This window comes from Suncus etruscus, chromosome 8, assembly GCF_024139225.1.
Source record: "Suncus etruscus isolate mSunEtr1 chromosome 8, mSunEtr1.pri.cur, whole genome shotgun sequence".
NCBI lineage: Eukaryota > Metazoa > Chordata > Mammalia > Eulipotyphla > Soricidae > Suncus > Suncus etruscus.
Window position 1 is genome coordinate 54,841,808 of NC_064855.1, and position 13,438 is coordinate 54,855,245.

The window sequence follows — 13,438 nt, forward strand, 5'->3', positions numbered from 1 at the left end:
GCGTTTGCCTTTCATGCAGAAGGTCATTGGTTTGAATCCCGGCATCCCATATGGCCCCCCGAGCCTGCAAGGAGCAATTTCTGAGCATGGAGCCAGGAGTAACCCCTGAGCTCTGCCGGGTGTGATCCAAAAAAAAAAAAAATACAATATCCCTGAAACCCAATCACAAATAACTTTTTAATTTCTCCATATCTAAATTTGTTAGAAAATATTAGTTTTCTCACTTAAAAATAAAAAATATAAGCCAAGGTTTATGAACAGAAGACAGCTAATCCACATATTTAATCTATAATATCTCTAACAAATTTTAACTATATTTTAACTATATTTTAACTATATTAAAATCTCATATACAGAACTGAATTTACCACTATGAGGAATTGGGTCAGGGGTCACAGAACATATAAGATGAAGACACTCTGGTAGGGGTGTAGTGTTGGAACATTGTACACATGCCATTAATATTATATTGTATATCATGGTGTGTCAAATGAAATGATAATCAAGATATATGGAAAAATATATAACAAAATAACAAAGAAAGTTGTACCTTGAATACATTGTAAATTTAAATATATTTTATAGTAAAAATAATTTACATCACATACCATTGAAATTTTGATACTTTTAGCTATCAGAACACAAAAGCAATTGATCTGTATGTCTAATATGAAGTAACAGATTGGTTTTCAAAGTTGCCATTTTAGTGAACATGCTTGTTCTTCAGCTTATGGGTAAAACTGCATAGAGCTAACACAATGTCAGTTAAATCATTGGTACTAGGCTCAAATTTGGGAGGAATTTATGCAACTATTTAAATATTTGAAAAATGTGGAACAAATGGTGTTTTGTTTTTTATATTCAGCAACATAATTCGGAAGACTTCTACATTTTTAGATTTTGCCTGTAGCTAAGCAGCAAAAATAATTCATCTGTTTCATTGATGAGACACTTTCCAGATATGCTTAAATCCCTAAGGCAAGGGTTTTTAGAGAGAATAATTTCTATAATTGAAACATTTAGGACAGATATTTGGTAATTGATGAGTAATAGCATCAAGACTTGAAAAAATTTGTGACTGTAAACAGATTTAAATATTTGGTTACATACTATATTTTAAACTGAATATATATATATATATATATATATATATATATATATATATATATATATATATATCACAGAACAAGCTTTAGCTGTTATTCTAGGAGCTATTTGAAAGTGTGGTATACAGTCTAAGATTAGGACGTTCAAAATTACTCGACAGTCAAATTTATTTGAATTCATTGGAACAAAGCATTGATATTTTTCCTACAACATTTCTTATTTTTACTTCTTTAATCTTTCTTTAATACTGCGTGCAATGCCTTTTTAAAAATTTTATTTTATTGAAACAGTTGTGATCAACAGACTCCTTCAGGTTGAATTTGAGATAACAATGAGTCAGGGCCCTTCCCATTGCCAGTGGGATTGTAAAAAAATCTCAACCAATCCCAATATTCTGGCACTAATATGAAATTGGAACACATGAGGGACTTATCTATTAGAATTTCCTACTAAATATATCCAAGAAAAGATGCCACTACAAAAAAAATGCCACTACAAAAAAAAAGTAGTCAATAAGATAATACTTATTGGGGCGGGGCGGTGGCGCTAAAGGTAAGGTGCCTGCCTTGCCTGCGCTAGCCTTGGACGGACCGCGGTTCGAACCCCCGGTGTCCCATATGGTCCCCCAAGCCAGGAGCAACTTCTGAGCACATAGCCAGGAGTAACCCCTGAGCGTTACTGGGTGTGGCCCAAAAAACAAAAAACAAAACAAAAAAAAAAAGATAATACTTATTAAGGAAATACATCTAAAGAAATATTCGAAGGATATACACATGTCCCTTTAAGTCTTTTGAAATAGTCTAGGGAGGAGGACAAAATCTGAAGCACAGCTTCAGCCTGTGACATGGTCTTGAAGACTGAAAAATGGCTCCCATCAGTCACATATCGGGAAATTTTCTCGAGATGGGGGTTTCTCAGAAACAGAATCTAGTAGCGATCAACAGTCCATAGTGAAAAAGGTGGGAGTAGAGCAAATCAGCAGAAAAAGCGGTGCAGCTTCTTCTCGGGCTGAGGCAAGGTGGGCTGGGAATCTGTCATTTTACTTTGGGAGCTGGTTTGGCAACTGGCTGAGGTGGGGGAACATTCCGGTTTCTGAGGAGTTAAAAACTAATGGTAAAAAGGGTTAAATGAGGGGAAATAGCATATCTTGGGGGAGAGAGTGAATAGTTAGAAAAGGATTTGTAGGGTGGTAAGCAGAGGGGAAAGAGGGGAAGGACAATATACAACATAGACAGACATTATGTATATCACAGATGGACATTAAACAGACATTGTGGTGGCAACACATATATTCATTCACACACAAACAGTGAGAATCTATACAAGTGTTGAAAAAGTTGAAAAGCTGACTCAGGTGGAATGGGTCAGAAAGCTTAAAAATGTAAAGCCAGCAATTCAGATGGAAAGGCTTTCCATTTTGTAGGCCAATCATCATTGATGAGGTAAACTTTAAGCAATAAAGTAATGAGCACTGTAAGAGGAATATACACCATGAAGAATCATCTGTAGGGTATTGAGCATCCAGATTGCTTTCCTAAAAGCAAACTAAAATCATGAACCTTGTGGTATAATTGTAAACTACGTACAATGGAAAACAGATTAAAATAAAATATTTAATGAATGAGCTCTGTAGCAGGAGTTTGACATGCAGTTGCACGTTCCATTGCTATTTGTGGACATAAACATTAGATTATATTAACAGGCATATCAAGTAGAAAATGAATAGAATAAATTTTTTGACAAGACATTATCTCAATGAGCACTGTCTTTTGAGTCTAATAAAATATAGCATTGCAATGTGAAACTAGGGAGACCAAGCTATATCTCCAGGTACCATTGTGGACAGAAAAATCAAGGAACTATTATAGACATAGTAAAATTAATACAAAACTTCTAATAGCATGTCCATGCTTCCATGTCTTCCAAATGCATTCTTTACCAGTTTCTGTGGATAAAAGCATTAGAGCTTTATTACAGATATCTATAAAGAGTAGATGATTGGACAATTGCTCAAACTAAATGGTTGCATCCATTGCTGAAGTTCTCTCTTTAAAGTATAGAAGACGAAAGTACACCGGCCCAGTGGGGCTCAGCTGTGAAAGACTGTGAGTGTGACCTGTCTATGTCTGTCTACTGTCCTCTTGCGTGAAACTCTTGCGAGTGGGGCAAAAAGAGCCTCCAAAAACCTCGCTCGCCCAGATGCCATTTTCAGGGAGGGACTTCAGAGCATAAAAACCGGCTAACCTTTGCAAAAGCTGGCTCCCTGTGTGTGACACCAGGCGGGGAAAATCCGCAAAAGTACACCGGCCCAGTGGGGCTCAGCTGTGAAAGACTGTGAGTGTGACCTGTCTATGTCTGTCTACTGTCCTCTTGCGTGAAACTCTTGCGAGTGGGGCAAAAAGAGCCTCCAGAAACCTCGCTCGCCCAGACGCCATTTTCAGGGAGGGACTTCAGAGCATAAAAACCGGCTAACCTTTGCAAAAGCTGGCTCCCTGTGTGTGACACTAGGCGGGGAAAATCCGCAAAAGTACACCGGCCCAGTGGGGCTCAGCTGTGAAAGACTGTGAGTGTGACCTGTCTATGTCTGTCTACTGTCCTCTTGCGTGAAACTCTTGCGAGTGGGGCAAAAAGAGCCTCCAGAAACCTCGCTCGCCCAGACGCCATTTTCAGGGAGGGACTTCAGAGCATAAAAACCGGCTAACCTTTGCAAAAGCTGGCTCCCTGTGTGTGACACTAGGCGGGGAAAATCCGCAAAAGTACACCGGCCCAGTGGGGCTCAGCTGTGAAAGACTGTGAGTGTGACCTGTCTATGTCTGTCTACTGTCCTCTTGCGTGAAACTCTTGCGAGTGGGGCAAAAAGAGGCTCAGAGGAGCACGGCCGCTCCACTTCGCTACGCGGCCGTGCACTCTTTCTAAGGAAAGAACTCCATTGCAACAAGAAGGAAAAATCACACTAAGAACGGCGCTATATCACAGAAGCAAACATTTCTCTCTGGACTGTCTTCTCTGTTGCATGCTCGGGCCTAAGATTTGTCCCAGTGTGAGGCTTCATCCACGGAGGACTCCCCTCCCTTAGAGGCAAGTCAGCCCATCCAGAAAGGGAGGAGCCAGGGGAGTGTGCTGCCTACATCATATAGACAATGAATACCACTACAACACGTAGAAAAACCCACAATACAAGTGTGACAATGGGGAAACAACGCAGGCCAGCATCAGACATAGAGAATGAAGATGACAATTCTGAGGACCAGATAATGACTGAACAACTAATCAACCTCTCAGATAAGGACTTTAGACTAGCAATATGGAAGGTGCTCAACAGACTCCAAGAAACCATGGATAAAGTTGAACAGAACACTAATAAGAACCAAGAAAATATGAAGGCAGAAATGACAAAACTCCAAACTGAAATAACATGTCAACTAACAGGACTAACAAAGTCAGTAAACGAAGTGAATGACAAAATGGATAAGCTCTGGGACAGGGTATCAGAAGCTGAGAATAGACTTGGTGCTGTGGAAGATGAGATACATAACAATTCCATACAGCAGGAGAGATTGGACAAAAAACTTAAAGCAAATGAGCAGACAATGGAAAAATTAGTCAAAGAATGTGAACAGACGAAAATAGAAGTCTATGATAAGATCAACAGAAACAACTTAAGAATCATTGGAGTCCCAGAGACCCAGGAAGAAAATTTCCAGGAAGAATCAATGGTCAAGAACATCATTAAAGAGAAACTTCCAGAGCTAAAGAATATATGTGATCAAATCCTGCATGCCCGAAGAGTACCAACCAAAAGAGACCCCAGAAAAACCACCCCAAGACACATCCTAGTCACAATGACAAATCCCACAGATAGAGACAGAATTCTGAAAACAGCAAGATCAAAAGGGGAAATCATGTTCAAGCAAGCTTCCCTGAGATTTACAGCAGACCTGTCACCAGAAACGCTCAATGCCAGAAAGCAGTGGTGGGATATTGTGACAAGACTGAATAAAATGAATGCTTCACCCAGAATACTATACCCAGCAAAACTCACTTTCCGGTTTGATGGAAGAATACATGGTTTCACAGACAAAAAACAGCTCAGAAACTTCACAGACACAAAACCAGTCTTAAGAGAAAAACTGAAAGACCTAATCTAAGACAAGACTACCCAAAAGACACACCAAATTTTGAAATAAAGATGGCGTTAAATCCCAGGACAATTCTTTCTCTCAACGTCAATGGACTAAATGCACCAGTTAAGAGACACAGAGTGGCTAAATGGATCAAAAAACTCAATCCAACCTTCTGCTGCCTACAAGAAACGCACCTGAATAGTCAGAACAAACATAGACTCAAAATAAAAGGCTGGAGGAATGAAAAAGGAGAGATCACTACTGATATGACAGAGATTCAAAGGGTAATCAGAAACTACTTTGAAAAACTCTACGCCACTAAAAATGAGAACCTGGAAGAAATGGATAAATTCTTGGACTCTTATAATCTTCCACGGTTGAAGGAAGAGGATGTAGCATATCTAAACACCCCCATCACCATTGATGAAATTAAAACAGTAATCAAATGTCTGCCGAAAAACAAAAGCCCAGGTCCAGATGGATTCACTAATGAATTCTATCAAACTTTCCAAGAGGAACTACTGCCAATCTTGGCAAGACTCTTTCATGAAATTGAACAAACAGAAACACTTCCAAATAGCTTTTATGAAGCCAACATCACCTTGATACCTAAACCAGACAGAGACGCTACCAAAAAAGAAAATTACAGACCAATATCACTGATGAATGCAGATGCAAAGATCCTCAACAAAATCCTGGCAAATAGGATTCAATGCCTCGTTAAGAAGATCATCCACTACGATCAAGTAGGTTTCATCCCAGGAATGCAAGGCTGGTTTAACATCCGTAAATCTATCAACATAATACACAACATCAATAACAAGAAAAATAAAAACCACATGATCATATCAATAGATGCAGAGAAAGCATTTGATAAGGTCCAACACCCATTCTTGATCAAAACTCTCAGCAAGATGGGAATGGAGGGAACCTTTCTCAATATAGTGAAGGCCATCTACCACAAGCCAGTGGCAAATATTATCCTCAATGGAGAAAAACTGAAAGCCTTCCCTCTAAATTCTGGCACAAGACAAGGCTGTCCTCTCTCACCACTCCTATTCAACATAGCACTGGAAGTACTTGCTATAGCGATTAGGCAAGAAAAGGATATCAAGGGAATCCAGATAGGAAAGGAAGAAGTCAAGCTCTCACTGTTTGCAGATGACATGATACTCTACTTAGAAAACCCTAAAGACTCTATCAAAAAGCTTCTAGAAACAATAGACTCATATAGCAAGGTGGCAGGCTACAAAATTAACACACAAAAATCAATGGCCTTTCTATATACCAATAGTAATAAGGATGAAATGGACATTAAGAAAACAACCCCATTCACAATAGTACCACACAAACTCAAATATCTTGGAATCAACTTGACTAAATATGTGAAGGACCTATACAAAGAAAACTATAAAACTCTGCTCCAAGAAATAAGAGAGGACACACGGAAATGGAAACACATACCCTGCTCATGGATTGGCAGGATTAACATCATCAAAATGTCAATACTCCCCAAGGCATTATACAGATTTAATGCCATCCCTCTAAAGATACCCATGACATTCTTCAAAGAAGTGGATCAGACACTTTTGAAATTCATTTGGAACAATAAACACCCTCGAATAGCTAAAGCAATCATTGGGAAAAAGAATATGGGAGGAATTACTTTTCCCAACTTTAAACTGTTCTACAAAGCAACAATTATCAAAACAGCATGGTATTGGAATAAGGATAGGTCCTCAGATCAGTGGAATAGGCTTGAATACTCAGAAAATGTTCCCCAGAGATACAACCATCTAATTTTTGATAAAGGAGCAGGAAATCCTAAATGGAGCAGGGAAAGCCTCTTCAACAAGTGGTGTTGGCACAATTGGATAGCCACTTGCAAAAAATTAAACTTAGACCCCCAGCTAACATCATGTACAAAGGTAAAATCCAAATGGATTAAAGACCTCGATATCAGCCCCAAAACCATAAGATATATAGAACAGCACATAGGCAAAACACTCCAGGACATTACAGGCATCTTCAAGGAGGAAACTGCACTCTCCAAGCAAGTGAAAGCAGAGATTAACAGATGGGAATATATTAAGCTGAGAAGCTTCTGCACCTCAAAGGAAATAGTGCCCAGGATACAAGAGCCACCCACTGAGTGGGAGAAACTATTCACCCAATACCCATCAGATAAGGGGCTAATCTCCAAAATATACAAGGCACTGACAGAACTTTACAAGAAAAAAACATCTAACCCCATCAAAAAATGGGGAGAAGAAATGAACAGACACTTTGACAAAGAAGAAATACAAATGGCCAAAAGACACATGAAAAAATGTTCCACATCACTAATCATCAGGGAGATGCAAATCAAAACAACGATGAGATACCACCTCACACCCCAGAGAATGGCACACATCACAAAGAATGAGAATAAACAGTGTTGGCGGGGATGTGGAGAGAAAGGAACTCTTATCCACTGCTGGTGGGAATGCTGTCTAGTTCAACCTTTATGGAAAGCGATATGGAGATTCCTCCAAAAACTGGAAATCGAGCTCCCATACGATCCAGCTATACCACTCCTAGGAATATACCCTAGGAACACAAAAATACATACAAAAACCCCTTCCTTACACCTATATTCATTGCAGCTCTATTTACCATAGCAAGACTCTGGAAACAACCAAGATGCCCTTCAACAGACGAATGGCTAAAGAAACTGTGGTATATATACACAATGGAATATTATGCAGCTGTCAGGAGAGATGAAGTCATGAAATTTTCCTATACATGGATGTACATGGAATCTATTATGCTGAGTGAAATAAGTCAGAGAGAGAGAGAGAAAAACGCAGAATGGTCTCACTCATCTATGGGTTTTAAGAAAAATGAAAGACACCCTTGTAATAATAATTTTCAGACACAAAAGAGAAAAGAGCTGGAAGTTCCAGCTCACCTCAGGAAGCTCACCACAAAGAGTGATGAGTTTAGTTAGAGAAATAACTACATTTTGAACTGTCCTAATATTGAGAATGTATGAGGGAAATGTAGAGCCTGTTTAGGGTACAGGCGGGGGTTGGGGGGGGAGGAGGGAGATTTGGGACTTGGGTGATGGGAATGTTGCACTGGTGATGGGTGGTGTTCCTTTTATGACTGAAACCCAAACACAATCATGTGTGTAATCAAGGTGTTTAAATAAAAAAAAATTAAAAAAAAATAAAGTATAGAAGACAATACAAGTTTTTGTGTTTCTCCAACTCTACTCAGTTGCTTCTATTTCCTTGATGTATTCTGGAACTAATGGAGTTCAGATTAATGGTCTACCAATTAGACTATTGTGTTGCTTCATGCAGTAATTCTAAATATCACATATAAGTGATATTTTGTATTTATCCTTCTCATTCTGGCATATATAATTTAGCATAATATCTTTTAGTTTCATTCCTGTTGTTGCAAATTGCATTATATACCATTCATTTCAGCTATGTAGTATTCATTTTATATATGTACCATATCTTCATGATACACTCATCTGTTGTTGGGCATCTAGGCAGTTTACAAACCTTAGCTATTTTACTGATTGCTGCAATGAATAGCGGTGTGAATATATTCTTTTTGGTAAATGTTTTTTTTTTTCTGTTCTGGAGATGAATACCCAAAAGTGGAATACTGGCTCATATGGCAGCTCAATTCTGAGTAGAGAGAACCATCCATACTGTTTTCCATAGGTGTTGGATTGGACAGTATTCCCACCAGCAATGGAGGAAATTTCCTTTCTCACCAAATCCCTGACAAGAGATTGCTCAGATTTTTTTGATATGCACTATCCTCACTGGTATAAAATGATATTTCATTGTTGTCTTGATTTGGATTTACCTAAGGATAAGTAATGATGAACATTTTTCATGTGTCTGTTGGTACTCTTCAGAGAAGTGTCTGTTCATTTCCTCCCCCCATTTTTTGACTGGTTCTTAATTTTTGTGGAGTTAATCTTTGTATTTTGTATGTCCTAGAAATCAACCCTTTGTCTCATATGTTGAGTGCAAACATTTTCTCCCATTCAGCTAACTGCCTTCTACTTTTAGTTCCTATTTCTTTTGACATACAGAAACTTTTAGTTTGATGCCGTCCCATGTATTTAAGTTTGATGCTCTAACTCTTGTCATTGGCATCTTATCATCTAAGACTTATTTAAGGCCCAAGTCTTGGAGTGTTGTGCTTATGTTTTACTCCTTGAACTTATGGATTTGGGTCTAATCTCAAGATCTTTTTTTTTTGGCCACACCCAAAGACGCTCAGGGATTCTCCTGGCTATGCACTCAGAAATCGCTCCTGGCTTGAGGGACCATATGGGACACTGGAGGATCGAACCGTGGTTCGTTCTAGGCTAGCGCAGGCAAGGCAGATGCCTTACTGCTCTGTGCCATGGCTCTGGCCCCTAATTTCAAGATCTTTAATCCACTTTAAATTGTCTTTTATGTAAGGTGTGAGATGTGAATCAATCTTTAATTTCATATTATTCAACTCTTCCAACATCATTTGTTGAAGAGACTGTCTTTGTTCCATTTTATATTCTTGGCTCCTTGATCAAAGATTAGTTGACTATATATATATTTGGGGTTTATTATTGGGTATTCTATTCTGACTCATTCATCTGAAAATCTGTTTTTGTTCCAATATCATGCTATTTTGATCATTATGGCTTTGTAGTAGAGCTTCAAAGTAGGTAATAAGATACCTCCCAGTTTCTTGTTTTTCAGCATAGATTTTGCTATCCTAGATCTTTTATAGTCTCACACGAACTTTATAATTAATTGTTCTAAGTCCTTGAAGAAGTTTATCTGAATTTATAAAGTAACTTTTTTGGGGGGGAGGTCACACCCGACAGCACTCAGGGGTTACTCCTGACTCTATGCTCAGAAATCGCTCCTGGCAAGCTCGGGTATTATATGGGATGCCAGTATTCGAACCACCATCCTTCTGCATGCAAGACAAACACACTACCTCCATGCTATCTCTCCAGCCCCATAAGGTAACTTTTTAAGCCAATGTAGCACACGGGATACAACTCCCACAGACAATTTGCATTTTAATTTTTTAAATTTTATTTGCCTTTTTATTCTCTTGTGTTTATTAATATATTTATTTAAGCACTATGATTACAAACAAGTTTGTAGTTGGGTTTCAGTCATAAAAATGTACACACACCCATTCAACTGTGCAACCTTCCCACTACCATTTTTCCTGTAATATAGTATTGGAAAAGGACTTACACTATTTATTCCCATGTAAATCTTTCAAGATTATATAATTTTACTATTGAATCATTTCAATTTGTATTGGTTTAACTATATTTTATTGTATTATTAATCATAGTTAAAAAGATCAAAACCAGGGCATACATGCATACAGTGTATGCACCTAACACTAAATTTCATTCCCAATTCTAGATTAATTTAGTCATGATAACAAATGGAATCAAGTTAGAGCAGTGCTTCTCAATTATTTTCTGCCGTGCCCCCCTAGGAAGAAGAGAACATTTTTTGCACCCCCCACGAGACTGTATATAGTAACTTTATTTAAAAAATATTTAACCTGCAAAACAAAAATATATAAAATAATTTGAGCTGCTTTTTAATCAGAGGTGATGTTTGGATTAAAGGCTACAATGGGCACGTTTTGCAATGTATAGATTTTCAAAGCGGGGTTTGAAGCAGGACACAGCAACTCTCAGCTCCAGAGACATACAGAGACATAAACAAGGGGCTTAGCTTGTTATGAGAGTGTTTGCTGAGATCAAATGCGCCTCCTTTTACAGAGCCTTACTATTTGAGAAGCACTGAGTTAGGGTGAAGTTTTGAAAATTATTTTTACATTAAAAGTTAATTTACATTTGGTGATGGGTATTCCCCTGATTCAATGTTAATATGTACCTAAAATACGACTGTGAAAGATATGTAAGCCAATATGATTAAAATAAAAATTAAAAAAAGTTAATTTACATTTTATTTAGTTGTGGGAAAGAATAAATTCAGGAGAATTTTTACTAATGTGTAAGTGAATAATTTTAGTCTTTATATGTAAATTTAACTACAATTATGTAATTTCATAATTGCATACCTCTGTCTTTTCAAAAAGAATTTTGATGTTTTGCTAGTTTACAATGAGTATGGTTATATTGTGCAACTTCTATAATCATTCTGCTTCTTCCTAATACATGGCCTCTACATGTTACTCCCAAATCCCTTTAAGCTATTGTATTAAAAATGTTATATTTGGGGCCGGAAAGATAGCACAGCGGTAAGGCATTTGCCTTAGACGCAGAAGGACGATGGTTCGAATCCTGGCATCCCATATGGTCCTCCAAGCCTGCCAGGGCGACTTCTGAGCGTAAAGCCAAGAGTAACCCCTGAGCGTTGCTGGGTGTTGACTCCCCCCCAAAAATAAAAAAATAAAAATAATTTATAATTGCCAAGTATCTACTACACTCTGAATTTTCTTTTATTACAAATATAATTAAATTCTTAACTTTTTATTAAATACTCTCTTCATACTATATTTACTATATTTTGTTCATGCCTTAGCAAATTTAAATAAACCACCTATTATCTTGAATATAAATTTATTTGTATCATGCTCTTTTAGAAGAGAGTCAAATAAGCTGGTGGTTCAATGTGAAGATGTCATTTTTGGCCTTGTGCTGGGAGGTCTATTTGGCATATCTACTGATGCTCAGAAAACCTTGTCCTGATAGAGGCTGAACTGGGTCAGCAGCATGGCAAGCAAGTGCCGTAAGCCTTTTAGTATTCATTCAAATACCCTAAAATAACATTTTTTTTGCATCAAACAGTAAACAAACCCAAAATTCAGACCTGGAGATTGTGCTATTATTCAAAGACACAAACATGAAAGGAGAAGTTGAGGATGTTATGCTAAACATTAAGAAAATGGCAATGTTAACATCTTTCAGGTGCACATTGTTTTTCCCTTGTGGATGTATATGAGGTTAATTTTTAACATAAATACTAAAGAGGCAAAGAAGTGCGATCACTGAGTAATATAGTCTGGATGGAAAACATATTCTCTACTCTTTTTACATACAATAATAATTCTCTGATCAAAACATTATTTTCTTTTTAGTATTTTGCCAGATATACTCATACTCAAGAGGCAAAACAGTAACTATCAAAATGAAAAGTTAGTTTAAAATATATAGACATAAACTTTTCAGATACTGATCATTGAATATCTTTGTTGTTAAATATACATAAAGTAATTTTGCCTTATTATTGTCAAAAATCTTAGTCATAACAATAATCTCATTACTGCTATTCAAAATTTTAATCATTAATTCTCATATCTACCAAATTTTCCCTCTCAATATGGAAAGGGCTACATTTTGTAAAATTAAAAAGTTAAATACTTTCAAGAGAAAACTGGAACTTTATTTTCCATCAATCAGAATGAGCTCTCTCTTAGGTAACCCTCCCGCCATAGACAGAGGTCTTCTAGAAAAGTACCCTAAAAAGAAGCTGTGTCTTGCACTCCTACTACAATTATTCCTGATTTTTCTCTTAGATATCCCCTCTCTCTTCAATCATCTAACATAGTCTAAAGATGAACTAGATGTTGTAATTAATATGTCTGATTCCCATTTTTCCATTTCTTACAGGGGTCTTTATAGATATCATGATAGAGGTAATCATTTATCTGGCATATATGTTTAAATTTGTAATAAAATTCAGAGCACAGTCTTTCCTCACTATATAAGAACTCCCCCCCCCCCATCCTGTATCATAACCTATATCATTTTGCTCATTTAGTGCCTGGAACTAAAAGGAGGCCAAGTTTGATGTCAAAAAATCAAGAAATCAGGTTGTTGATAAGCAATCAAGTCTCCCAGTTAAATATGATGATACATTAAGCTATTGAAATCTTAAGTTTCTTGAATTGTTTTTTCACTACAAACTCCCAAGTTCCACAAGTGTGTTTTTACCAATTTACAGACTCTCTTATCTGTCGGAATTAAATAGCAGAGAAAAGATGCGGCGGGGGGGATTAAAAATATCCAAAAGAAATCATTTCTGGAAAGGCAGAATATTAAACACTAGAATAGATTCTGAAGTATCCAGATTCTGAAGTACTTTGCAATTTAACTCTGTGTATGCGGGTTGTCTTAGCAACCCTGCAAGCAAACTCCTTCCGCTCCACCC